At 39.3% G+C, this 26,694-nt stretch overlaps 1 long non-coding RNA gene across 9 annotated transcripts in view; it reads right to left on the bottom strand.

The window, feature by feature from the left end:
• The window catches only part of LOC116593017, a 225,731-nt gene that overhangs the window by 176,127 nt on the left and 22,910 nt on the right, over positions 1 to 26,694 (bottom strand). For 7 of the 9 annotated variants that reach the window (XR_004286702.1, XR_004286696.1, XR_004286700.1 and 4 more), the window contains exons 3-5: positions 25,724 to 25,870; positions 24,346 to 24,521; positions 1,026 to 1,090 (exon numbers count right to left, since the gene is read on the bottom strand). This is a non-coding gene — a long non-coding RNA (uncharacterized LOC116593017). The remainder of the gene's footprint in view (positions 1 to 1,025; positions 1,091 to 24,345; positions 24,522 to 25,723; positions 25,871 to 26,694) is intronic. The other 2 variants (XR_004286699.1, XR_004286697.1) reach the window with 2 other exon arrangements.

Below are 26,694 nucleotides of genomic sequence, written 5' to 3'. Positions count from 1 at the left end.
ACTAAATTTGTATTATCCAGGATCATAGACATGTCTTTTTTATTTATGCAGCAGAATTGTACTAACTTTTAACAGAAGAAGTTAAGTAGTGTTTAAAGTAGCAACATTCCTGCGCTTTCAACACCATCGGGCCATTAGCCCAGAATATTTCTTTTTTTCTAAGTGATATCAAGTACCTGGAAATAAAAACAGCTCACCAATGGAAAAAGTAAAATAATTTCCTAGAAAATATTGTCTGAGTTGAGATTAAATTGAGAGTTAGGGCTAAACTGGAGGTTGAACTTTTTTCTTTCTTTCTTTCTTTCTTTTTTTTTTTTTTGACAGAGAGAGAGAACACAAGTAGGCAGAGAGGCAGGCAGAGGGTGGAGGGGGGGCAGACTCCCTGCTGAGCAGAGTGCCCAATGCAGGGCTCGATCCCAGGACCCTGAGATCATGACCTGAGCCAAAGGCAGAGACTTAACCCACTGAGCCACCCAGGTACCCTGAGGTTGAACTTCTTAATTCATATTAAATTCACAGACTAAAACTTTATTCTTATTAAAGATATCAGTTCATTTATGGTTTATTCTGTACTCTGATCCTGTGGAAAGCAAATTCATCATTTTTTCCTAAAATGTCATATAAAACTTGAGTGATCATAACATTTCTTATTTTGTACTTGTAAAATAAGAAATGCCTTAAAGACACATGAACTTCTTAAGTAAATGGAAAGCAGTCCACGTCAATGCATCCTCCATCATGGTCATTACCAAGAATTCACCACTTCTAGGAGGTTCTATGGTCAGGGAACTAACAAAGGCCAACCTCATCATTTCAAAGTTGTCCTCTATCCTTGCTGCAAAATATGCTAAATCCAACAAAGGAATGGACGCCATCCCTGTCAACATGTCTCCAGATGAAGAGAACTTTCTCAGCTCTGAGTGATCTGAGGTTCATCTCTGTGCATTGACACAATATACATTCAAAGGTGTGTTTGGGAGGAAGGGGGAAGAAGGTGGGGATCTTGGCACAGAACAGCAACTCACCAGTGATGAAGTTGTAGAATCCCACACAAATAACATCCTCAGGTTTATATCCTGTTGCAGTCTGGCTAGGAGGAAATATTTAAAATAAAACAGAGGAGTATTCAACATCAACATGAACAATGCAGTAAGTTCAAGAAGGAAGAGTGAGAATAGAAACTATCTCCTGTACACAGCTTGGAAACTGAGGACTGAAGACTGGAACTATCTAACCTTCCTCTTCTCCCGAACACATACACACACACCACACCTCTTACTTAGTTTTTTTTTTTTTTTTTTTTTTTGAGAGGTGGGGCAGAGGAGAGAGAAAATCATAAGGAGGCTCCACCTCCACACCCCGTATTAGAGCCTGACACAGAGCTTGATCTCACAACACTGAGATCATGAACTGAGCTGAAATCAAGAGTTGGCTGCTTCACCAGCTGAGCCACCCAGGCGCCCCACACACCCCTTACTTTCCACAATACATTAACAGACTTTTAATTCTGTTACTCCATCATCTTCATTATCACGCCTTTACTAATTCAGGAGATTCTTTTCCAGGAAGATAATTTGACTATTCTTTATAGGAACTTCCCCAAAAGACCCCTCACTTCTTCAGTAAGAAGCACCAACAGATAGTTAACACCTTAAAGATCTTCAAATCCCTCAACTCAAAATCTTTGTCATGCTGTTTATAATCCTAAACTGTCACATTATTATCCTTACCCAACCAAGCCACCTCACTGGAAGACAACTTTAAATCAAACTTTCAATTTGCAATAAAATCTAACCTTGCCTTTTCCCCTAGGAGGCATTACCCAAACTCTGTCTGGGTGGTCATGTCTTACCACAGTAAACAGCTTTGTCATGTCAACAGATTGTGTCGGTGCTATTTGGAGAGCCAGCACTTGACAAGAGCTTAGGATGGGTAGCAATAAACTAAAAGAGTTGGAGACTAATATATGGCCTTTCTGCCAATCCCAGCATTTGCCATAGTATATTCTGAGAGATGTTAGGAGATACTACTTTTGTTTAAAAGAAAAATGTTTCTGTGGCCAAACAATTTGAGAACTGCTGAGTTAAGGATAAAATCCATTATTTCTTTACTGCAGGACTTCTCAGGGCCTTTAGTGTACCACTCAGTATCAAAAACATCCAAGAGGGAGTTATTAATATATAGCCAAAACATATTTAAATGATTTCTCCTAGAGCAGCTCACTAAATTCTCACTGGATACCATAGGGGTGATGGATAATTTTATCTAACCTTTCACCCTGTGTTTATCCACAGACCATTATAAGACAGCATGGCCAGAAAGTAAAATAAATGACTGCAGCTGTTTTAGGGCTCAGCATCAGCTTCAGGATGATTTCAGGGCTGTCTTGAGTTGTGTAATGAAGACGATGAAGGAAATGGATCAGCTTGAGTCCCACCAGCCTGAGGTCTCTATGTCCTGAGCCATGCTTTGGTGATTCCAGCCCTCCCCGTGAAACGGAATGCTAGCTGTCCAACATCCTGCTGGGAGCTCCTCAAGGCTTGCCCACACTTACGAGTGCCAGACATCAACTGGCTAAATCTTCCAAGTTGGCGATCCTTGCTTAAAGGAAGTCTCCCTTGGCACAGACTCCTTAAAGGGAGGAGGCACCTGGCATATTCTGCCTCACTAACAGCTAAAATCCTTGGACTGGTATCTTTATTTTGCTGTGCCTTTTACTGAGATCTCCACTGAAAGGACATTCTTAAAGTCAGCACTTTCAGCTCTGACTTCCTTAGTTGGGGTTGAGGAGAGGAAACTGATGGACCCTTCCTGTGCATTTTCTATGTGCCTGTCATGACATATGGCCCTTTACAGTCTTCATCCCATGTACGTGACACAACCACAAAAAATGACAAGTGGCTATTTATATCACATTTATATCACAAAACTGTCATAACTGTTTTGCTTATTTTCAGTCACAGTGCTCAGAGCAACCCCGGGTGGTAGACAGTTATTACCCCCACTTTCTAGGTGAGGAAACTGAGGGGTTAAAGGTGAAGCAGTTTGGGGCAGCTGGCTGCCTCAATGGGTTAAGCCTCTGCCTTTGGCTCAGGTCATGATCTCAGGGTCCTAGGATCGAGCCCTGCATCGGGCTCTCTGCTCAGTGGGGAGCCTCTTCCCCCCTCTCTCTCTGCCTGCCTCTCTACCATTTGTGATCTCTCTGTGTCAAATAAATAAATAAAAACTTAAAAAAAAAAAAGAAAAAGGTGAAGCAGTTTGTCTAAGATCACACAGCGGGTCAGTGGCAGGGCTGGAGGTGAACACAGTCTGTATATCTGACCACACTACCATTATCCTACATCTTCCATACCTGCCCTCCTAGTGAGAAAACCAAAACTCAAAGAAGTTAAGTGTCTCACTCAAAAGCACACAGGAAGGGGCAGAACTGAGACCAGAATCCCTGTCTGCCTATAAGTCCTTGTTTTCTCTCTAAACCAACAGTTCTTAAAGCACGGTGCCCAGACCAGCACATCAGTGTCAGTTGAGGATCTGTAGAAATGCACATTCTTGGGCTCCACCCCAGACCCACCGAATCTGAAACTCTGCTGTGGGGCCCAACAATCTCTGTTGTAGGAAGACCTCCAGCTGATGGCAATGCAGACTGAGGTTTGGGAAGCCCTGCTTTACGCCGCACTACCTTCTATAGAGCACTGAAGCTTGAGGGAAGGACTGTGCTGCCCAGGGGTTAGAGGCTCTGAGAAGTGAAGAGAACCAGCAGGTACCACTAACTGCCTTGCTAGGAGAGAATTTGGATTGGAGCCAGCATATTTCATTGGCTTGTCAATAGCCAGGCCACTGGTTACTCTTTTTCGCCTTAACTATTCATGGGGCAGAAAAAAAAGTCTGTGGTCCAGTCCGTGGTCAAGAGGAAGACAGGTCCTCTCCTTGGCCATCCTTGAGCCTGCCATTGACTTCTCAGATACAGAGACTCTCAATGCATTTCAGTTCAATGTTTTGCCACTTTTGCCTGCCTGCTCTGTCCGTTCCTACTTGTAACCCTTCTTGTCCTTAAGCTCCTTCCTCTTTGGGAGGAAAGACTTCAGGGGCAACACGGTCAGCTGATGTGCTGCCCTCCTCGTTGGCACCAGTGCAATGAAAAAAATTCTTGTAATTCTTGAGGCCCTCCCTTCTAATGATGAAAGGGAAGGATGGGAGCCCCCCACTGCCCAGCTGGGCCCAGGGCGAACACTGGGGGGGGGGGGGGAATATAATGAGGGAAAAAGAAAGAAAGAAAGAAAGAAAGAAAGATTGATTGATTCTTACAATTCTGAAATCAAACTTTTTTTTTTTCCTTTTTTGCTCCAAGGGTCAATTCAGTAGCTACACATTCATGCTTTCCTCACCCACTGCGTCTTTGAAATATTTAGGATCCCAGCTTTCCTCTGAACCAAGCTGTTGTCAAGAGGTTCCGTGTATGTACAGGAGACAGAGCAATAAATTGATGTTTACAGAGAACAAAGGGAAGTTAAGGAATCTTTGATGGCTCAGGGTGGGAGCCTGAAAGGCCTTTGACGTAAGACAAGGAGCTTGTGGCCAATAGCTGTACCACAGGGGAAAGGGAGAGAGCCACAGATATGAGCGGAGAAGCTAAGCTGGGTGAGAGGTGCTGATTTGCCGTCGGGGATCAAATGCATACTACTTTTAAAAAGCATTGTCCAGGGACGCCTGGGTGGCTCAGTTGGTTAAGCAGCTGCCTTTGGCTCAGGTCATGATCCCAGCGTCCTGGGATCGAGTCCCACATCGGGCTCCTTGCTCCGCAGGGAGCCTGCTTCTCCCTCTGCCTCTGCCTTCCATTCTGTCTGCCTGTGCTTGCTCTCACTCTCTCTCTCTCTGATAAATAAATAAAATCTTTAAATAAAAAAATAAAAAAAAATAAAAAGCATTGTCCATTCTTAACACAAGTTAATGTGAGCTCACTGAGTTTCTTTAGGACACACATCCCAGGGCCAGGTCGACATGGAGTGCTCTATTTTGGCTTCCAAGCTGAGGGCCGGGGGTGTGCTGTGGGACAACATGTATGCTGACTACAGTTGCAAGGAGGAGAGTGCGCAAGAGCGAACCATCTCTGTGCTTGCCTCTGGATGGTTTCCAGGGATCTATCAGTCTGTTGGTTTGTTTTATGCTTGATCTGGAATCTTGGTTTTTACTGGCCCACGCCGAAACCTGTTAATACCAGAAAGGGCACCATAGTAAGAATCAGCAAGCCTGACCTGATTCATTTAAAAAAAAAAAAAAAAAAAAAAAAGTAAGTGCAGTGTTGAGTACAGACATTAGACTCGGGGAGAACACTAGATCTCGGTGGGTTGTCCCGAGGGTTAAATGAGAATATGCATGTAACTGTGGCTGCCTGTCAGCTAGGATTGTTCAATTCACACTCCCTGGGAGTTCAGTGGGGACCTGGCCCTGTGCTGGCAGGCTCCACGAGGTCCAGAGGGGCTCTCTGTGGGGACAGGCTTGGTTTCCACCATCACCAGCCCTGCCTCCCAACCTGGCCCAGTGCATCTGGATAAACTCTATAAGCCCCTAAACCTCCATATTTCCTCATCTAAAGAAATACATGTTTTCCATGGGATCGTGGGGAACAAGTGAAGGAGATCCCCTGAAAGTTTCAAACTATTATGCCAGGCTAACAAAAGATAGCACCAAAATGTGTTATATGAGTAAAATACCTACTTTTTAACTTCTGATATTCATACTGGTTGAATTTTTCTGCTAGGGTATAATAGAAGGAACCTCTAAATCAGGAATTAGGCCCAAATTTAGGTGCTGGTTCTGCAATTCTATCCCTTATTAGCTGTGCAACTTTGAGCTAGTCACTTAACTTCCCTGGGCCTCAGTTTCCTTATCTAAGAACCTAGGCTAACGTTATCTACCCCACATGTTGTTGAGGACAGGCCGAATGGCTTCTCCCTCTCCATCTGGAATGGCTGTACCCTTATCACCTAGAAAACACAATCTGGTTTCCTCTCACCACCCTAAGATTGCTGCCCACAAGTATCCAGCTTGGTATGGGCATATTATAAGAATAGGAATTATAATGAAATTCACCATTTACTGGACACTTAATGCATGTTAAAGACTTCGTGCATATTATAGCAAATAGTCCTCACAACTCTGCAAAGTAGAAATTACCCTTCTCAGCTTGGAGGCAGGCCCACAGAGGTCATTCTGCGGAAGTCACAGAGCTAGTAACCTGAGATTTTGACCCACACCTGAGTCCACACACTTAATTACTGCAATTATCACTGCTCTCTTCTTTTGCATACTCCTTGAACGAAGAATGCAATCTACCCGGACTGAAGATCTCAAATCCTGACTCCTAAATCTTCATATTAAACCGCATGGAAAATTTCTACCACACTATTTAAATTATAATCTGCTTTCCCACCCTCCGGCCTCCAAAATAACTGCCATTATAAAAAAACCTGATATAACGTAATCTCAACCTTAAAAGTTATAAAAAGTCTCCATCATAAATGACAGATAATGTTTCTAGAATGAAATCTATTTTGGTTAGTTCTAAGGTTTTTGAAAATATTTGACATATAATATGCAACACACAGACACACAGAGTCCTTAAAGCTTTTTTTTTTTCCCCCCACAAAAGCCACAGAGAAAAATTTTCCCAGGACCCGAGCTCAGGATATTCCTGATACCAGAGGCCTCCACAAGTTGGGCGGCTGTCAGTGGGACAGAGAAGCTGCCAAGAAGCCAGGCCATTTCCACTCCACATTTGGTATGAGGCCAGAGTGCTGTCTCTCAGCTTTTAGAAAGACCTCCCAGGGTGAGGTGGACCCAGAAATGACCATATGTGACCATCATGGCCTGCAGGGTGGAGAGAAAAGGTAAAAGCCTTTTAAATGGCCAAGATCTTATCTGAAAAAGCTGGAAAACTCTTTTTCCAATGCAAAAACAGAACCAGTCCAAACTAATCTTTATTTGAGGAGGCAGGGAGTCCAAGTTCAATGGTCCCGGTCATGGTAATCAGTTTCTAAGGAGGATCCTGTCCTTACGCTGTGAGCCTTATACAGCAGGCTCCGTCCTACAGGGTTGGTCACGGTATGTTTATCTTGCATTATTCCCAAGTGAATCCCAAGGAATGTTATGATCAGCTTGGTAAAATCCCATGCCACGGAGGCCCACGCATGGGCGTGCCATGTGACACAGTGTTGATCTAGTACATTGAAAAAGGAAAGTTGAAACAATATGAAAGGAGAGGCTTTTTAATGTCTTGTGCTTTAGTAGATTTTACATCTATAGGCTTTTGTAGAAGGATATCGTTGGCCTCTAGTATGGCATCGGGGTCAAGGCAGTGGAAAGGGAAGTGCCTAAAATCATTGTGAGTCCCTAGTTCATTCATTCAGCAACTATTTAGGATGGGCCCACCCTTGTCAGGTAAGGTGCTATGTGCTACGGATATAAATGCCCAGGGAGGAGGCATCACTCATACCCTCTTGAAACTTGGTATCTAGTGGGGAGTCAGTCAACAATCAAGTAACTGTATACATCTATGAAAAACTGAAGCTGTGACAAATGCTAAGAAGGAGTGGTCATGGTCTTTTAAGAAGTTAAGAAAACCTGACTTAGAGAGATCAGTGAAGGCTTCCGTGAGAAAGCAATGCTCCCACTGAGACCTAAAGGATGAGTAGGCATTAGCTAGACAAAACAAGAGGGTGAGAGGTAAAGTCTTGACCAAGGGACTAGCAGATGCAAAGACTTTGTGTTGAGAGGGGGCCATCTTGGTGGGAAGACAGAAGAGATCTGACCTAAGTGTCACCAGAAAAGCCCACAGGTCCCTAAACACCTCTGCCCTCTGATGTCTAAATCCTACCATTATTAAGGCATGCTTCAGGTTAAGATTGTTTTCCTCTTCAAGGGCTCTTTCATGCTCAGAAGAATAAACTATTAAGGCAAATGAATGATTTTGTCTGTTCAGTTTTCTTCCTAACAGCATAGGTCATGGCCACAAGTCCTTGAGATTTGTTCAGGGGTTTGGATTGCTGGTATTAAAATACACACACACGCACACACTCACATATTTTATGATACTCTGATGGATAGTGCTAGCAATCAGGCATTTAGTGAGGGGAGTTTCTATAAAATGAAAGGAAAAACAAAGATTGTTAGAAACCCGGTTTCTGAGTCCAGAGGGGCAGCCAGTCAAGATTTTTAGCCTTGAACTTGAAGCATCTTTAGAAGGTGGACTGAGGATGGCAGTGCCCAACTGATTAATTCTCCTGGTTTGGAGTCTGAATGCCTCTGCTGATGGTATCAGGTGCTCCAGGGAATTTTCTGAATAGTGCACACAGCAGATAGCATGAAAGTTGCCCAGACGTAATCTGTTGTCATTGTCATTTCTTTTTTAAGTTTCTATCAAGTCATCCAGCTTCAGCTTATAGGACTTCAGGAAAAGGGCAATCTTTTTTTTCTTCTTCTTCTTTATTTTAGTTAGGTTTTTTTTTTTTTTTTTTTTAAGATTTTACTTATTTATTTGACATACAGAGAGAGATCATAAATAGGCAGAGAGGCAGGCAGGGGCGGGGTGGGGTGGGGGAAGCAGGCTCCCCGCTGAGCAGAGAGCCCGATGCGGGGCTCAATCCCAGGACACCCCGTGACCATGACCTGAGCCAAAGACAGAGGCTTAACCCACTGAGTCACCCAGGTGCCCCTTTATTTCAGTTTTTATTTTAATTCCAGGAAAAGGCAGTCTTAATCCCAAATCAGGAGAGAGGAAAAAAACTAGAAACTTTAATTGGGAGAGTTGTAACCAGATAGTAGAGCAAACGAAAAGAATTCAGGAATTAGTAAGGATTGGCAAAATATGCAAGACAGAGCCCACAAGGGTGCACTATAGTTTTCCACCGAAACAAAAAACCAAATTCTTTTCTATAGTCAGTCCCATTTCTCCATTTCAAAGATAATCAAACACTAATTTGTTTGTGAAGTAAGTGTGGTCTCATTACTCTTGGCCTGATTATTTATATAAGTGCAACAAGAGCTTGCATAGGCCCAGATTTGAGTTTGCTGTGCTGGAACTTTTCATTAAAAATTCCAGATGGGACTTTTAAAAACCTCTCGAGGGGCACCTGGGTGGCTCAGTTGGTTAAGTGATCGCTTTCAGCTCAAGTCATGATCCTGGAGATTGAGTCCCACGTTCGGCTCCCGCTCAGCGGGGAATCTGTTTTTCCCCTGACCATTCCCCACCTCGTGCTCCTCTCTCATTCTCTCTCAAATAAATAAATAAAATCTTTAAAAAAATAAAAAATAAAAGCCTCTTAAGGCTAGGAAGCCAAGCCAAGAACTCACTATCATATTTTGCCTACAATATCTACTGATTTGGGTGGATTCCTCTCTATTCAGTATCCCCCAAATATTCTAGGAATCCTGGGTCTGCCAAAAAGTGACCTTCCTTACTCACCTGTAAGGTGGGGAATGCTGTAAGCCAGATACAGGTCAGCTTTTCTAAGGGGAGGAGGAGCTTATAAGCACTGGCTCCTTAAAAAATCAACCTTAGTTCCGTAAAGCTGTCGGGTCTTATCTGATTTTAAGTACATCATTCTCAAATATGACATTCTAAGTCAAAGCCTTGTTAATATAACCATGTTTCTAATTGTGTCTTACTACAAGAACAGTTTCTTATTGAACTTATGCAAATAACTACATTGTTATGAAAATAAGAATGCTAAGAGTTTCCACATTCTGGAAGGATCAAGCAGAGAAAAAAGGTAAATGTTTCAATGCTGTTTACAAAAGTGTAATATTGCAAATTTCTAAGAATTTCACACAATCTGGAATATCTGTATTAGTCATATATATCCATACACAGATACCTAAGATGTATCATCATTTCTTATTTAACAATGCTTCCCACATAATTTAACATACCAAATAATTCTAATTAGCTTAGATCTCTCTTTTACAAAGTGAGACAGAATCCAGGAGTGCTCTGGGAAATCCCAAAGTTAGTTTGGAGTAAAAAAGACTCCAGAATTTGATTTTGGAAAATTGTCAAAAATGTCAAAAAGTTTGAAACTTGACTACACAGGCTCACAAGTCACTATGAAACAATACTTATCCATTTAACCAAAGTGATAATTAAAAGACTTCAAGGGCAAATACAGAAAATCACATAGTTGTGTGTATGTGTATATATATACACACACACAAGTACTCTCATTATTAAAAGGTATATATATACATATATAAGTAGTCTCATTATTAAAAGGTATATATATATACATTCACATATATATGAGAATATACATATATACTTGTATATATATACATTCATATATATGAGAATATACATATTATATGTATATACAATATGATATGTATTATATATATTATCATTATTAAAAGGTATATATACCTTTTAATAATAAGAATACTTGGGTTGGGGGAGGAGTCAAGATGGCGGAGAAGTAGCAGGCTGAGACTACTTCAGCTAGCAGGAGATCAGCTAGATAGCTTATCTAAAGATTGCAAACACCTACAAATCCATTGGCAGATGGAAGAGAAGAAGAACAGCAATTCTGGAAACAGAAAAACAACCACTTTCTGAAAGGTATGACTGGTGGAGAAGTGAATCCAAAGCGACAGGAAGATAGACCCCGGGGGGAGGGGCCGGCTCCCGGCAAACGGCGGAGCAACAGAGCACAAAATCAGGACTTTTAAAAGTCTGTTCCGCTGAGGGACATCGCTCCAGAGGCTAAACCGGGGTGAAGCCCACGCGGGGTCAGCGTGGCCTCAGGTACTGCAGGGTCACAGAAGGATCGGGGCTATCTGAGTGTGGCAGAGTTTACAGGTATTAGAACGGGGAAGCCGGCTACAGAGACAGAGCCGACAGTAAGCTCGCAGCTCGGTGTTACCTTGAACCAGCCACAGGCTCGGTGAGCTCGAAGTGTGGCCGGAGGTCAGGCAGACGGGAGTAACTGGGCGCTGTTCTCTGAGGGCGCACTGAGGAGTGGGGCCCCGGGCTCTCGGCTCCTCCGGGCCAGAGACCAGGAGGCCACCATTTGTATTCCCGTCCTCTGGAACTCTACGGAAAGCGCTCAGGGAACAAAAGCTCCTGAAAGCAAACCCGAGCGGATTACTCAGCCCGGCCCCTGTTAAGGGCGGTGCAATTCCACGTGGGGCAAAGACACTTCAGAATCACTACAACAGGCCCCTCCCCCAGAAGATCAACAAGAAATCCAGCCAAGACCAAGTTCACCTACCAAAGAGTGCAGTTTCAATACCAAGGAGAGCAGCAGAATTCCAGAGGAGGAGAAAGCAAAGCACGGAACTCATGGCTTTCTCCCTATGATCCTTTAGTATTGCAGTTAATTTAATTTTTTTTTCTTTTTCATTTTTTTCTCTTCTGCTAAAAATTTTTTTAACTTTTACCCTTTTCTTTTTTAACATTTTTAACTAGTTTATCTAATATATATATTTTTTCTTTTTTATACTTTCTTATTCATTTTCTTTTTTAAATTCTTTTCTTTCTTTCCTTTTTTTTTCTTTTTTTTCTTTCTTTCTTTCTGAATCTCTTTTTATCCCCTTTCTCCCCCCTCACGAGTTGGGACCTCTTCTAATTTGGTTAAAGCATATTTTCCTGGGGTTGTTGCCACCCTTTTAGTATTTTACTTGCTCCTTCATATACTCTTATCTGGACAAAATGACAAGACGGAAAAATTCACCACAAAAAAAAGAACAAGAGGCAGTACCGAAGGCTAGGGTCCTAATCAATACAGACATTGGTAATATGTCAGATCTAGAGTTCAGAATGACAATTCTCAAGGTTCTAGCCGGGCTCAAAAAAGGCATGAAGATATTAGAGAAACCCTCTCGGGAGATATAAAAGCCCTTTCTGGAGAAATAAAAGAACTAAAATCTAACCAAGTTGAAATCAAAAAAGCTATTAATGAGGTGCAATAAAAAATGGAGGCTCTCACTGCTAGGATAAATGAGGCAGAAGAAAGAATTAGTGATATAGAAGACCAAATGACAGAGAATAAAGAAGCTGAGCAAAAGAGGGACAAACAGCTACTGGACCACAAGGGGAGAATTCGAGAGATAAGTGACACCATAAGACAAAACAACATTAGAATAATTGGGATTCCAGAAGAAGAAGAAAGAGAGAGGGGAGCAGAAGGTATACTGGAGAGAATTACTGGGGAGAATTTCCCCAAATGGCAAAGGGAACAAGCATCAAAATTCAGGAGGTTCAGAGAACGCCCCTCAAAATCAATAAGAATAGGCCCACACCCTGTCACCTAATAGTAAAATTTACAAGCCTTAGTGACAAAGAGAAAATCCTTAAAGCAGCCCGGGAAAAGAAGTCTGTAACATACAATGGTAAAAATATTAGATTGGCAGCAGACTTGTCCACAGAGACCTGGCAGGCCAGAAAGAGCTGGCATGATATATTCAGAGCACTAAATGAGAAAAACATGCAGCCAAGAATACTATATCCAGCTAGGCTATCATTGAAAATAGAAGGAGAGATTAAAAGCTCCCAGGACAAACAAAAACTGAAAGAATTTGCAAACACCAAACCAGCTCTACAGGAAATATTGAAAGGTGTCCTCTAAGCAAAGAGAGAGCCTACAAGTGGTAGATCAGAAAGGAACAGAGACAATACAGAGTAACAGTCACCTTAGAGGCAATACAATGGCACTAAATTCATATCTCTCAATAGTTACCCTGAATGTTAATGGGCTAAATGCCCCAATCAAAAGACACAGGGTATCAGAATGGATAAAAAACAAAACCCATCTATATGCTGTCTACAAGAAACACATTTTAAGCCCAAAGACACCTCCAGATTTAAAGTGAGGGGGTGGAAAAGAATTTACCATCCTAATGGACATCAGAAGAAAGCAGGAGTGGCAATCCTTATATCAGATCAATTAGATTTTAAGCCAAAGACTATAATAAGAGATGAGGAAGGACATTATATCCTACTCAAAGGGTCTGTCCAACAAGAAGATCTAACAATTTTAAATGTCTATGCCCCCAACGTGGGAGCAGCCAACTATATAAACCAATTAATAACAAAATCAAAGAAACACATCAACAATAATACAATAATACTAGGGGACTTTAACACTCCCCTCACTGAAATGGACAGATCATCCAAGCAAAAGATCAACAAGGAAATAAAGGCCTTATATGACACACTGGACCAGATGGACATCACAGATATATTCAGAACATTTCATCCCAAAGCAACAGAATACACATTCTTCTCTAGTGCACATGGAACATTCTCCAGAATAGATCACATCCTTGGTCCTAAATCAGGACTCAACCGGTATCAAAAGATTGGGATCATTCCCTGTATATTTTCAGACCACAATGCTCTGAAGCTATAACTCAACCACAAGAGGAAGTTTGGAAAGAACCCAAATACATGGAGACTAAACATCATTCTTCTAAAGAATGAATGGGTCAACCAGGAAATTAAAGAATTGAAAAAAATCGTGGAAACAAGTGATTATGAAAACACAACGATTCAAAATCTGTGGGACACAACAAAGGCAGTCCTGAGAGGAAAATATATAGCGGTACAAGCCTTTCTCAAGAAACAAGAAAGGTCTCAGGTACACAACCTAACCCTACACCTAAAGGAGCTGGAGAAAGAACAAGAAAGAAACCCTAAACCCAGCAGGAGAAGAGAAATCGTAAAGATCAGAGCAGAAATCAATGAAATAGAAACCAAAAAAAACAATAGAACAAATCAATGTAACTAGGAGCTGGTTCTTTGAAAGAATTAATAAAATTGATAAACCCCTGGCCAGACTTATCAAGAAGAAAAGAGAAAGGACCCAAATAAATAAAATCATGAATGAAAGAGGAGAGATCACAACACCAAAGAAATACAAACTATTATAAGAACATACTATGAGCAACACTACGCCAACAAATTTGACAATCTGGAAGAAATGGATGCATTCCTAGAGACATATAAACTACCACAACTGAACCAGGAAGAAATAGAAAGCCTGAACAGACCCATAACCAGTAAGGAGATTGAAACAGTCATTAAAAATCTCCAAACAAACAAAAGCCCAGGGCCAGACGGCTTCCCGGGGAAATTCTACCAAACATTTAAAGAAGGACTAATTCCTATTCTCCTGAAACTGTTCCAAAAAATAGAAATGGAAGGAAAACTTCCAAACTCATTTTATGAGGCCAGCATCACCTTGATCCCAAAACCAGACAAGGATCCCATCAAAAAAGAGAGCTATAGACCAATATCCTTGATGAACACGGATGCGAAAATTCTCACCAAAATAATAGCCAATAGGATTCGACAGTACATTAAAAGGATTATTCACCACAACAAAGTGGGATTTATGCCAGGGCTGCAAGGTTGGTTCAACATCCGCAAATCAATCAATGTGATACAACACATCAATAAAAGAAAGAACAAAAACCATGTGATACCCTCAATAGATGCTGAAAAAGCATTTGACAAAGTACAGCATCCCTTCCTGATCAAAACTCTTCAAAGTGTAGGGATAGAGAGCACATACCTCAATATTATCAAAGTCATTTATGAAAAACCCACCACAAATATCATTCTCAATGGAGAAAAACTGAAAGCTTTTCTGCTAAGGTCAGGAACACGGCAGGGATGCCCATTATCACCACTGCTATTCAACATAGTACTAGAAGTCCTAGCCTCAGCAATCAGACAACAAAAGGAAATTAAAGCCATCCAAATCGGCAAAGAAGAAGTCAAACTATCACTCTTCGCAGATGATATGATACTGTATGTGGAAAACCCAAAAGACTCCACTCCAAAACTGCTATAACTTGTACAGGAATTCAGTAAAGTGTCAGGATATAAAATCAATGCACAGAAATCAGTTGCATTTCTCTACACCAACAAGACAGAAGAAAGAGAAATTAAGGAGTCCATCCCATTTACAATTGCACCCAAAACCATAAGATACCTAGGAATAAACCTAACCAAAGAGGCACAGAATCTATACTCAGAAAACTATAAAGTACTCATGAAAGAAATTGAAGAAGACACAAAGAAATGGAAAAATGTTCCATGCTCCTGGATTGGAAGAATAAATATTGTCAAAATGTCTATGCTACCTAAAGCAATCTACACATTTAATGCAATTCCTATCAAAGTACCATCCATCTTTTTCAAAGTAATGGAACAAATAATCCTAAAATTTATATGTAACCAGAAAAGACCTCGAATAGCCAAAGGAATATTGAAAAAGAAAGCCAAAGTTGGTGGCATCACAATTCCGGACTTCAAGCTCTATTACAAAGCTGTCATCATCAAGACAGCATGGTACTGGCACAAAAACAGACACATAGATCAATGGAACAGAATAGAGAGCCCAGAAATAGACCCTCAACTCTATGGTCAACTGATCTTCGACAAAGCAGGAAAGAATGTCCAATGGAAAAAAAGACAGCCTCTTCAATAAATGGTGTTGGGAAAATTGGACAGCCACATGCAGAAAAATGAAATTGGACCATTTCCTTACACCACACACAAAAATAGACTCAAAATGGATGAAGGACCTCAATGTGAGAAAGGACTCTATCAAAATCCTTGAAGAGAACACAGGCAGCAACCTCTTCGACCTCAACCGCAGCAACATCTTCCTAGGAACATCACCAAAGGCAAGGGAAGCAAGGGCAAAAATGAACTATTGGGATTTTATGAAGATCAAAAGCTTTTGCACAGCAAAGGAAACAGTCAATAAAACCAAAAGACAACTGACAGAATGGGAGAAGATATTTGCAAACGATGTATCAGATAAAGAGCTAGTATCCAAAATCTATAAAGAACTTAATCAAACTCAACACCCAAAGAACAAATAATCCAATCAAGAAATGGGCAGAGGACATGAACAGACATTTCTGCAAAGAAGACATCCAGATGGCCAACAGACACATGAAAAAGTACTCCATATCACTCGGCATCAGGGAAATACAAATCAAAACCACAATGAGATATCACCTCACACCAGTCAGAATGGCTAAAATTAACAAGTCAGGAAATGACAGATGCTGGTGAGGATGCAGAGAAAGGGGAACCCTCCTACACTGTTGGTGGGAATACAAGCTGGTGCAATCTCTCTGGAAAACAACATGGAGGTTCCTCAAAATGTTGAAAATAGAACTACCCTATGACCCAGCAATTGCACTACTGGTTATTTACCCTAAGGATACAAACGTAGTGATCCGAAGGGGCACGTGCACCCGAATGTTTATAGCAGCAATGTCCACAATAGCCAAACTATGGAAAGAACCTAGATGTTCATCCACAGATGAATGGATAAAGATGATGTGGTATATATACATAATGGAATACTATGCAGCCATCAAAAGAAATGAAATCTTGCCATTTGTGACAACGTGGATGGAACTAGAGTGTATCATGCTTAGCGAAATAAGTCAATCGGAGAAAGACAACTATCATATGATCTCCCTGATATGAGGAAGTGGTGATGCAACATGGGGGCTTAAGGGGTAGGAGAAGAATAAAGGAAACAAGATGGGATTGGGAGGGAGACAAACCATAAGTGACTCTTATTCTCACAAAACAAACTGAGGGTTCCTGGGGGGGGGGGGGGGTTGGGAGAAGGGTGGTGGGATTATGGACATTGGGGAGGGTATGTGCTTTGGTGAGTGCTGTGAAGTGTGTAAACCGGGCGATTCACAGACCTGTACCCCTGGGGATAAAAATATACTATATGTTTATTAAAAAAAAAAAGAATATTTGGGTTTTCTTAAGTAATCAATGACTGATAAAGACAACATGAAGCACAGGAAATTATTTTAGGACACAAAATCCTGATTGCCCAGGCAGATTATTTAAAATGTAAGGAAAAATTTTTTACACAGTTTTATTAAGAGCAGACCAATAATCTAAGAAAACTTTGTTTTAACAGAGAGAGAAAACCAAGCTCTAATTTTGTGTCAGTATACTAGCTAGTAATAAAAAGGCTAATTTTTTTAAAAGCCCATATAAATAAATCCATCCAGTCTTGGCAAGCTTTGATCACCCACAAAAAAAAATTTCCTTTCCCAAGATTCCTTTTCCATAAGCCTTCTAAAAACTTTTTTTATTCATTCAGTTTTTGTCCTACTCTGCCTTATTTCTAAGTCTGGAACAATTAGTCATTCTATTTCAGAACAAAATTTTCTTTTTCCTTTAACAAAACACATGCTTCATACTTTCACTTATCAAAAACACATCTTAATTTCCTTGCACAGCCTTGCTTTTTTATTTACTTTTATTATTTCTTGTAAATTCATTTACACAACATAGATTTAGGTTCTTTAACCATTAGTAACCCTAGTTTTCAGTGAAAACCAGGAATCAGGCAGTTGTGAACTGTCACATACTATCATTCTGTTGCAAATTTATGAAAACATCATTTCGTAATTCTCTAGAGGTGTTATCTTTCTCATACTTTAATTTTTCATGTTTATTAACAGACTGAAATATATTTAGTTTCTCTATCCTGTAAAAAAACAAGATTCCAAAAGTAGATAAACTTATGTTTGGCAATTAACATTTCAATGTTTTATCTTTCTTGGAAATAATCTAGCTATTCAATGAATATCCATCATTTAACTGAGCTAAGATTTCAAGTTATCAGAAAGATTTTTGCAACTTTTTTTAAAATTCCAGCATAGGGGAATTCCAGCCACCTGGGTGGCACAGGTGGTTGAGTGTCAGACTCTTGATTTGGGCTCAGGTCATGATCTCAGGGTTGTTAGATCAAGCCCCTCTTTAGGCTCTGAACTCAGCCAGGAGTCTGCTTGAGATTATCTCTCTCCCTCACCCTCTGCCCCTCCCCCATCATCCCCCTCATGCTGATGCTTTCTCTTTCTCAAATAAATTTAAAAATCTTCTTTAAAAATTCCAGTAGCATGAGCATAATATAACAGTGTTATATTAGTTATATTATATATATAACATTATATAAAATAACATTATAATGTTATAATATATAACATTATATAAAATGTAACAGTGTTATATTAGTTTCAGGTGTACAATATAGTGATTCAACATTTCCATACAATAACCTATGCTCATCACAAGTCCCTCCTTAATCCCATCATCTGTTTCACCCTTCCTGCCACCCATCTCCCCTCTGGTGAACCATCAGTTGGATCTCTATAGTTAAGAGTCTGTTTCTTGGTTTGTCTCTCTCAGTCCCTTTTCCCCTTCACTCATTTGTTTTGTTTCTTAATTCCACAGATGAGTGAAATCATTGGTATTTGTTTCTCTCTGACTTATTTTACTTAGCATTATACTCTCTAGTTGCATCCATGTCACTGCAAATGGAAGATTTCATTCCTTTTATGGCTGAATAATGTTCCATGGTATATGCATATGACATCCTTTTTATCCATTCATTTATTACATGGACACTTGGGCTACTTTCCATAATGTGATTATTATAAATAATGCTGCTATAATCATAGGGATGCATGTATCCCTTTGAATTAGTGTTTTTGTATTTTTTTGGGTAAATACTCACATGTGCAATTTCTGGATCATAAGATAGTTCTATTTTTAATTTTTTGAGGAACCCATACTGTTTTCCAGAGTGGCTATACTACTTTGCATTCCCACCACCAGTCCAAGAGGGTTCCTTTTTTCCCCACACTATCACTTGTTTTCTTGTGTTTTTGATTTTAGCCACTCTGACAGGTGTGAGGTGATACCTCATTATGGTTTTGATCTTCATTTCCCTGATGATGAGTGATGTTGAGCATATTTTCATGTGTCTGTTAGCCATATGGATGTCTTGCTTAGAGAAATGTCTGTTTATGTCTTCTGCTCATTTTTTAATTGGATTATTTGTTTTGGGGGTGTTGAGTTGTATCAGTTCTTTATATGTTTTAGATACTAACTCTTTATGAGATATGTCATTTGCAAATATCTTCTTCCATCCAATAGGTTGCCTTTAGTTTTCTTTTTTTATTGTTTCCTTTGCTGTGCAGAAGCTTTATTTTTATGTAGTCCAATATTTATTTTGCTTTTATTTCCCATGCCTTAGGAGACATATCTAGAAAAATGTTGCTATGGCCAATGTTAGAGAAATTACTGCCTGTATTCCCTGCTAGGATTGTTATGGGTTCAGGCCTCATATTTAGGTCGTTAGCCCATTTTCAGCTTGTTTTTGTGTATGGCATAAGGAAATAGTCCAGTTTCATTTTTTGCATGTAGCTGTCCAGTTTTCCCAACACCATTTGTTGAAGAGAGTGTCTTTTTCCCATTGAATATTCTTTCCTGCTTTACCAAAGATTAATTGACCATATAATTGGGGTTTTTTTCTCGGTTTGTTCTATTCTCTTCTATTCCTATTCTGTTCTATTGACCTATGATCTATCTGTCTATCTCTGTGCCAGGACCATAACATTTTGATTACTATAGTTTTGTAATATAACTTTAAGTCTGGGATTGTAATACCTCCAGTTTTGTTCTTTCCAAGATTGCTTTTGCTATTTGGGGTCTTTTGTGGTTCCATACAAATCTAATTTCTTATTCTAGTTCTGGGAAAAATGCCACCAGTATTTTGATACAGTTTGCATTAAATCTGTAGATAGCTTTGAGTAGTAGAGACATTTTGACATTTGTTCTCCCAATCCATGACTATGGCATGTTTTTCCCTTCTTTGTGTCATCTTCAATTTCTTTCAACAGTGTTTTACAGTTTTCATCATACAAGTCTTTCTCCTCTTTGGTTCAGTTTATTCCCTGGTATCTGATTATTTTTGGTGCAATTATAAATGGGATTGTTTTCTTAACTTCTCTTTCTGCTGCTTCATTTTTAGTATATAGAAATGCAACAGATTTCTGCACATTGATTTGTATCCTACAACTTTATTTAATTCATTTATCAGTCTAGTAATTTTTGGTGGAGTCTTCCAGGTTTTCTTTCTTTCTTTTTTTTTTTTAAGATTTTATTTATTTACTTGACAGAGAGATCACAAGTAGGCAGAGAGGCAGGCAGGGCGGGGGGAGCAGGCTCCCCACTGCGCAGAGAGCCGAATATGGGACTCCTTCCCAGGACCCTGAGATCACGAACTGAGCGGAAGGCAGAGGCTTAACCCACTGATCCACCCAGGTGCCCCCCAGGTGCTCTATATATAGTATCATGTCATCTGCAAATAGTGAAATTTTCACTTCTTCCTTACATTTTATTTCTTTATCTTGTCTCATTGCTGTTGTTAGGACTTCCAGTATTGTGTTGAATAAAAGTGGTGAGAGTGGACATCCTTGTCTTGTTCCTGACATTTGGGGAGAAAGTTCTCAGTTTTTCTTCATTGAGTATGATGTTCTCTGTGGGTTTTTCATATATGGCCTTTATTATATTGAGGTATGATCATTCTAAGCCTACTTGATTGAGGGCTTTTATCATGGACGGATTTGTACTTTGTCAAATGCTTTTTCACCATCTTTTGATATGATAATATGGTTTTTATCCTTTCTTCTATTAATGTGATATATCATGTTGATTGATTTGCAAATATGGAACCACCCTTGCAATCCAGGAGTAAATCCCACTTGAGTGTGGTGAACGATTTTTTAAATGTATTGTTGGATTTGGTTTGCTAGTATTTTGTTGAGGATTTTTGCATCTCTGTTCATCAGAAATATTGGCCTGTAGTTGTCTTTATTTTGTGGTATCATTATCTGGTTTTGGTATCAGGGTGATACTGGCCTTAAAGAATGAATTTGGAAGGTTTCTTTTTTCTACTTTTTGGAATAGTTTGAGAAAAACAGGTATCAATTCCTCTCAAATGTTTGGCAGAATTCACCTGTGAAGCCATCTGGTTCTAGACTTTTGTTTGTCTGGAGTGTTTTAATTACTGAGTCAAACTCTTCTGGTCATCGATCTGCTCAGATTTTCTATTTTTTCTTGCTTCAGTTTTGGTAGGTTATATGTTTCTAGGAATTTATCCATCTCTTCTAGCTTGTCTAATTTGTTGGTATATAGTTTTTTTTATAATATGCTCTTACAACTGTTTGTACTTCTGCAGTTATTTTTCCTTTTCCCTTTGTGATTTTGTGTCAGTCTTTTCTCTCTCTCTCCCTCTTTTTGATGATCCTGCCTAGAGGTTTATCAACTCTGTTGATCTTTTCAAAGAACAAGCTCCTGTTTTCATTGATCTCTTCTATGGTGTTTTCAGTTTCTGTATCATTTATTTCTGCTCTATCTTTATTATTTCCTTCTTTCTGCTGGTTTGGGGTTTTGTTTGTTGTTCTTTTTCTAGCTCCTTTAGGTGTAAGATTGTGTTTGTTTGAGATTTTCCTTGCTTCTTGAGGTAGGCCTGTATTGCTATAAACTTCCCTCTTACAACAGCTTTTGCTGCATTTCAAACGTCCTAGACCATTGTGTTTCCAGTTTCATTTTTCCATGTACTTTTTTATTTCTTTTTTGATTTTCGAAGGACCCATTCATTCTTTAGTATTCTTTATTTAACCTCCATATATGTATGGTCTTTCCAGATTTTTTCTTGTGGCTGATTTCTAGTTTCATAGCATTGTGGTCAGAAATGCAATGGTATGACTTTAATCTTTTTTAATTTGTTAAGGGTTGTTTTATGGCCTAACATGTGATCTGTACTGGAGAATGTTTCTGTATGCACTTGAAAAGAATGTGTAGGGGTGCCTGGGTGGCTCAGTCAGTTAAGAATACTGACTCTATTTTGGCTCACGTTGTGATCTCAAGGTACTGGGACTGTGCACTAGGTGGGGCTCCATGCTCACTGGGGAGTCTGCTTAAGGATTCTCTCCCTCTTCCTCTGTCCTTCCCCTTCCCTTTCTCTGTCTCTCTCTCTCTCCCTCAAATAAATAAAATCTTTTTTAAAAAAAGAAATAAATAAAAGAATGTGTAGTCTGTTATTTTTGGATGCAATGTTCTGAATATATCTGTTAAATCTATCTGTTTCAGTGAGTCATTCAAAAATACTGTTCTCTTATCGATTTTCTGTTTGATTTGCCCATCAATGTAAGTGGGGTGTTAAAGTCTCCTCCTATTATTGGATTACTATCAATTAGTTTCTTTATGTTTGTTATTAACTATTTTATGATTTGGGTACTCCCATGTTGGGTGCATAAATACTTAAAATTGCTATGTCTTCTTATTGGATTATCCCCTTTGTTATTATATAGTGTCCTTCTTTTTCTCTTTTTACAGTCTTTGTTTTAAAGTCTATTTTGTCCATTATAAGTATTGATACTCTAGTTTTCTTCTGCCATCCATTTGCATGATAAATATATCTCCATCCTCTCAGTTTCAATCTGCAGGTGACTTTAGGTCTGAAATGAGTATCTTACAGGCAGTATACAGATGGGTCTTGTTTCTTTATCCACTCTTGTCACCCTTTATCTTCTTATTGGAGTGTTAGTCCCATTTATTTTCAAATTAATTATTGACAGATATGAATTTGTTACAATTTTATTATTTGTTTTGTGGTTGTTTTTGTAGCTTCACTCTGATCCTTTCTTCTCTTGCCCTCTTGGTTTGCTTGTTTTCTATAGTTTTATATTTGGATTCCTTTCTATTTATTCTTTGCATATCTATTAGTGGTTTTTGATTTGTTGTTACCATTAGGTTTGTATATAACATCTTCTAATTATTGTTGAAAAGTTCATTTATAAACATGTATCCCATTTACCTTTATTCAATTCACTTGTTCTTATAATTATGCTTGAATTGCTCATGAAAATTTCATGAGACATAAAACAAAAACTAGCCATCACCTTAAGCTATTTTTCTTGTGGGCATATCAGGTACATTTCCTAAAAATCATGGAAGCAAAGAACCTAAAAGTTAAATATTTGGGTTTTCCCTCCTTTATTTTTTAATTGCCATGTTTGACAAGCAATTTATTTTTATTGTACATTTTATTCTTCAGTTGAATTCATACTTTTATAATTTTAAACATATAATGAGATAATCAAAGATTGTTTTACCAGTAAATCTAGGTAGGAAAACAATGTATATCCACATTATAATTAATCCTGAGAATTCTGAGGACATACCTATATTATTTTACCAACAGTTTTTATAGTTGCTTTATTTACCAAAGAATATCCCAGATCACACAAATTATACACACACACATCAGTTAGTTTCCTTATTTCTGAGAGTTATGTAAGTGTCCACTTATCTCTAAACCAATTAGGGAAGAACTCATTTGAGGGATTTTATAAATTAATTTGATAATACCACCTGGAGATAGAAAATTATCACCTGTGTACAACATACAGACATATATACACACATACATAAACAGATAGACAAATAAAGATTTTTTTTTAGCTTTCATTCTAAAATTTTGGTCATAAGTTAATAAAACATAGTAATACAAACTCACTGATTTATCTTCACTTTATATTTTTATCTGCATTGTGTTTTTAGCAAATAGGACAAATTAATGTTACCTGCATGCCAATATTTGTGGAGAAGACTTTTAAATTTTTCTTTTATCCTGATATGTGATCTGATGGAGTCTATGTATTAAATTGTAGGCTAGTAACTGAGGAGACACCCAGCAGCTGTCTGGACATCTCCAGTGCACAACTGGAGTGGACAAAACATCTAGCTCTGGTTCCAAACAGTTGTTTATTTTTTTCAGCCTTAGGTGGTTGCTTTTGGAGGTCCTTGAGTTTCCTGAGAGCCCCTAAGGGAGGGTAGGGGGCCTAAAAGTCAAGTGGCTGTAGGGAACTGAGAAGATAAAGTGAAAGGGAAAAATCTGGTAGGGTTGAACAGAGGAATAGAGGAGGTAGGGGTTGAAGGGGAACATAGAAAAGGATTCAAGAGAACTTGAGGGAATATTGAAGGTGCTAAGAGGAGGAAGGAGGAAAGACACAATGGAAAGGGACAGGCCTTAGAGGAGCCAGTTTGGGGAGATCTCAAGTTTTCCAAAGAGATCAATGGAGTTCTCAATTATCCTCAGCAAAATCACGCCAACAAGAAAAGAAGCAGACAAGATCCCAGAGCCTATAATTAGTAGAGGTACAAGAAGGGGGCTTCAGTCAACTGAGGAGTTCCCACGGGAGAAGCAGAATCCAACAAAGAGAACAGAGAGACCTCACAGAGAGCCAAGAAGTAAAACTTCCAGGCCAGAGAGTGAGGGAATAATTTTCTCAGGAAAGAGAACCAGAGAGAAGAGACTTCCAGCTTAATAGGTACCTTTCAAAGAAGCCAGGGACTCTAATTCATCTTCTTACAAACAGAGAAATGTAGAACTCTAAGTCAGCTTCCAGAGTATACTCAGAATCTTAAGAATCAAAATCTGTCCTTACCAGCTTCAACAATGTCTGTCTGAAGCACTGGTTCCAGAGTCATACTCTCCCACAGATCCCCAATCTATTAGGCAGGAGGGAAGACAAAGGCTTCAAAGGTGCATTCTTGGGATCCTAGGTGAGAAGTCCAGGGGCCCAATGATGAATCTTATCCCATCTGAGTTATGGCTCTGTAACTGTTAAAGAAAAAAATATTCAGTGAGACTTGTTAAAAAAGGTAAGATGGACTTTATTCACGACCATCACGATAGGAACAGGGAATGCTGTAATGGGATTTTGCAGTGGGGTAGAGAGACTGGGCTCAACTCCAAACAGAGCAGGGCAAGTAGGAATTTAAAGCCAAGGAGTAGAGTGGTGGGGGGTGGGACAGGGGTGTAATGGATGAAAAATTATTAAGGAGAAATGTTGAGCATAAGAGGGGTACTGGCTAACCCTACCTAATGGGATTCTTGCTGACAACAGGCTAGGATGATCAGACATCACCCAGGGGATGACAGATCTGATCAGATCTTGAAGGTGATCCAACAGCAAGGGTGAGTGGCTCTAGTTAAACAGACTTATCAAGGATCTTGCTAAAACTAGATTTTACAAGGATATGCAGAGATGGGCCTAGGGGAAGGTCCAGGAGCCTAATTAAAGTTTGCACAGGCCAAGTATCTTTGTTAGTGGGTTTATTTTAAAGAGGAAAAAAATAATAAAAATGGGAGATGGTATCCCAGAGATAAAACTTCATATTTATCTAAATTTAACTCAAGGCTATATCCATTAGAATTCATTAGAAGCCTGGCTCCCTGAAAACCATGTAACCTTTTGCCTTCAGAGAGCTTAACAAGGCTGCAGGGCAGTCTCAGAATTTGAGAGAAGTCCATGAAAGGAAACAATCCAATGGAAAGAGGGAAGCATCACATTGTAAGGATGTCAATAATTCATCATAATTTACCTAACTCTAGTCCCCTACCCTAAGTCACTTTTAGCAACTCAAGTATCCTTAAAGTTGCATAACTGAAGGAATATAGATTTCAGCATTCTTTTCCTAGGCTCTTATTACAGACGTGTCAAACCCATGGCATATGATCAGGCAGGTAAATTATACTGACTTTTCAGTCACTGAAGCCCCAGTTCAAATCCCGACTCTTCAACTTAGCTATTTGACCACAGGCAGGTTTTCTAATGGCACTAACCACTATTTTCTCAACTGTAAGCCTGAAGTCATTGTTTTACCTAACCCACAAAGCCGTTTTGAAGGTGGGATATAACAACGCATCACAGTGCCTAGCAAATTGCCTGTCACGGAGTTTGCACTTACGAAAATGGTTTAAAAGCTTAAGTAAGTGGGAGTAAATTAGAGAGGAGGACAAACAGAGCAAAGGATACTTACCTTCCTGCCAATTGTGAGCTCCAGCCCACGAGACTGCCTTGTTACAGATGGAATCATTTCTGCCAGAAAGTTCCCTGGCTTGTTGAACTTGGCGTCGGGTCCCCAATGTTTTCAGGCTTGGCATGGTTTTCTCTAGCAAGATTTTCTCTTTTGGGGGAGAAAAAAAAAGCTATACAGTAATAAAGGGAAACTATATAGTAAGAATGCCAAAGAATGTTTGAGAATATGAATCATGGGGGAGAGAATTCTTGAATTTATCTTTTCCCAATGATATTTTTATTAAGGAGAAAGATTTCCTCCTTTTTCTTCTTGTTTTATTATTTAAAATTAAACTAGGCAACAGATAGTACATCACTAGTTTTCATATGTAGAAATTCAATAATTCATCAGTTGCATATAACACCCAGTGCTCATCATATTACATGCCCTCCTTAATGCCTATGGCCCAATTACCCCATTCCCCACCCTTTTCCCCTCCAGCAACCCTGTTTGTTTCCAATAGTTAAAAGTCTCTTATGGTTTGTCTCCATCTTTGATTACTTCTAAGTCATTTTTTCCCTCTCTTCCCCTATGATTCTCTGCGCTATTATATTTCTCATAAGATAATTGTCTTTCTCTGATTGACTTATTTCACTCAGCATAACACCCTCTAGTTCCATCTATGTCAGTGTAAATTATAAGTATTCATGCTTTCTGATGGCTGAGTAATATTCCATTGTATATGTATACCACATTTTCTTTATCCATTCATCTGTTGATGGATATCTCAGCTCTTTCCATAGTTTGGCTATTGCGGACATTGCTGCTATAAACGTTAGAGTGCATGTATTCCTTCAGATCATTACATTTGTACTTTGGGATAAATACCTGGTAGTGCAATTGCTGAGTCATAGGATAGTCTATTTTTAACTTCTTATGGAACCTCCATGCTGTTTTCCAGAGTGGCTGTACATCTTACATTCCCACCACAT

The sequence above is a fragment of the Mustela erminea genome, chromosome 6, assembly GCF_009829155.1.
Source record: "Mustela erminea isolate mMusErm1 chromosome 6, mMusErm1.Pri, whole genome shotgun sequence".
NCBI lineage: Eukaryota > Metazoa > Chordata > Mammalia > Carnivora > Mustelidae > Mustela > Mustela erminea.
This window is presented reverse-complemented; position numbering and strand designations above follow the sequence as displayed.